This window comes from Oratosquilla oratoria, chromosome 20, assembly GCF_046742065.1.
Source record: "Oratosquilla oratoria isolate Oo_2021 chromosome 20, ASM4674206v1, whole genome shotgun sequence".
In the NCBI taxonomy this organism is placed as follows: Eukaryota; Metazoa; Arthropoda; class Malacostraca; order Stomatopoda; family Squillidae; genus Oratosquilla; species Oratosquilla oratoria.
Window position 1 is genome coordinate 47,622,917 of NC_134796.1, and position 2,737 is coordinate 47,625,653.

A 2,737-nucleotide genomic window follows, 5' to 3' on the forward strand; every position below is an offset into this window, starting at 1 on the left:
TGTGTGTGTGTGTGCTTGTGTATGTGTGTATTCGTGTGTGTGTGTGTGTGTGTGTGTTTCGTGTAAATATATGTATATTGATGCCCTGGTGTACAAGTGAGTTTGAGAGCAGTCCAAATAAGAGAAAATATTTTTCCTCCTTAGCCGTGTAAGTAAAAACAAATTATCAAGCAAAGAAATAAATCCAAGAAAATACAAAAAAATAAGATTTTTGTTTTGGCTTGTTTTCTTTTTCCTCTATTACGTCATGGTATGCGGAACTTCAGTTAAACGTGAGGCCTTGCCTCACTAGATTTCATCTCTTCAACCAGGGCTCCCTTTCCCAACTGAATAAAATTATCTGGCAACAGTCAGACGATATTGTAGTAGACATCGTCTAGTAAAACGAGTTTCCGCAGAGCAAGCTTCCAGTCACTGCTGGATGCGCGCGACAAAGCTAAATGAAATTGTTGCACCTAAACCATGCATTCCATACCTAGAAATATATGCACACACACAAACTTACATACGTACACACATATGTACTACGCACTGGAACGCAACCTCCTATCCTCTCTCTCTTTCTCTCTCTCTCTCTCTCTCAAAAAAAAAAAAAAAAAAGACTACCATACATATACGTAACACTGTATTTAGAATATTCACATATCATTCACATTCATAAGTATTCACGAGTATATATCATAATTATCATAATCGAATTGTATGTAATTTTCTTTTTGTCAATACCTTCTTATATTAAACATAGATCATAAATAGTTTCCAATGTGGAGAGCTCTGATATCTAGAGCGACGCCCTTTAGGCATACTATGCACACTAGCCAATCAGTTCAATTGTATAGGCCTGTGTATAAACATTGTGTTCGACCTGCTTGAATATAAACTTTCTTAATGAAATGGTATTGGAAGAGAGAGCAGTTTAATTTTTCATCAATGAAGTAGTCGCAAATTTAGACAATAACACAATAGGTTACCAGAATAAAATACTTAAACTTGATTCATCGTTTATGGAAGTAGAAAGCCGTGTGTTTGGGAGGAAGAGAAATGTATTCAGATGAAGAATGGACCTCAGGGTCCACGAAGCCTTCCCTCCCTTGTCGATCTTCTTTCTAGTCGAAACCGTGGTATCTCCCCCACCCTGAAAGAGAGAGAGAGAGAGAGAGAGAGAGATAGAGAGAGAATTATCTGGCGCCGAGTACACCAGCTGGTGAAGTGCGTCAAGGACTTGCTGGGGTTGGGCTGCTCCTTTGTTCATCGTTAACCATTGAATTCATTACACTCACTCTTCTTTTACCTCCTCTTGTTCATTCACTTTGTTTCACCTGGTATAATGACAGCAGGACTCCCCCTCTCCCCCTCTTTCTCTCTCTCATTCTCTCTTCCTATCTCATGATCTCCCTTGATCTCGTCAGTTGCATGGTGCACTGAGGAGGTACTGTGACAAATGCTGAGATATTCTATTCAAGTGAGAATGTGGACCACAACTTGAACAGATTTACGACCAATCGAGACCCCACTTAGGTTGTAATCTGTCTTTCCTAGGGAAAAAAAAAAGTCTCAAGTAGTCGCGTAATGGTACCAAAGTGACGAATCGAAGTTTATGTTTACGTGATTTTAATTTCAAGTTGGTGATATGTGACTTTTTTTTATATATAATCCTCGAACGTTTGAAAACTGAGAAATTCATATTTAATTTTTTCTTCCCCACCGGTGTGTTTTTTATATATTTTTTTTTCTTTAGGTAAAGTGCATGTACTCATAGATTTCTTATGCGTTCATTCTCGGTCAGGAAAATATAAAAATCTTTTGTGACTGTTGGCAAACGCAGGCGTTGGTGTTTGGGATGATATTTATAATGTTTATTTTTTTTCTTTCTCAGGAAGGAAAACAAATATTTCTATAATGGACTTTTTTTTTTTTTTTTTTTTTTTTTGCCTCATTTTCAAAGCTTCTCAGGATGATTATGGGTTTTTATTTTGAAATAGCTGATGACGGATTTTTTCTCTCTAACCTGTTTATATTTGTTTGGTGACCTAAAAGCGCTTGTTGGTCTGCTCTGCGTTGAAACTTCATTGCAGATGCTGTTTCGTCTCCTGCTTCTGTTGCTTCCGGGTTCCCAAAACATGTCCTTTATTTTTTTTTTTCGTGTTTACTGGGTCTCTTGCCTCTATTTGCACAAACGATGGTCACTGTTGGTTCCACGTCTTGGAATTATGCTCTTCACTTTGCTCTTTTTCTCTTTACCGTAGTCTTACTCTCAGCAATGTACAATGCCTCTGCTGCTTGTAATGTCCTAGAGTGTGCTCTTTGTTTTCCTATTTTTCCTCTTCATCTCTACTGTCCTCTCTACTCCCATTTTCTATGGCAATGGTAACCATTGCTTCTACGGACCAAAATTATTAAATTTCTCTTTCTTTACTACTACTATTTTTTCTACTATTTGTACTGGCCATTGTCTCTTTTCATTTCACAACACGAAATTATGCTCTTATTTTTTTTTCCTCCTTACCACTGCTGTCCTCTCTACTATTTATAGTGGTCATGGCCTCTCTTGGTTACAGTTCCATTTGCATTATTTTGCATCATTATGGAGCTGTTGCCTTGCGCCGATGTTGTTCCTCCTTGTGTGTTCAATAGTTTTCCGTTTTTCTTTTCTGCGTGTAGACGTGTTCTTTGTATGTTTTGTTAATGCTTGTTTGTTCATGCTTACAGTGGTGTTTATTAACGATTTTTAGGACTG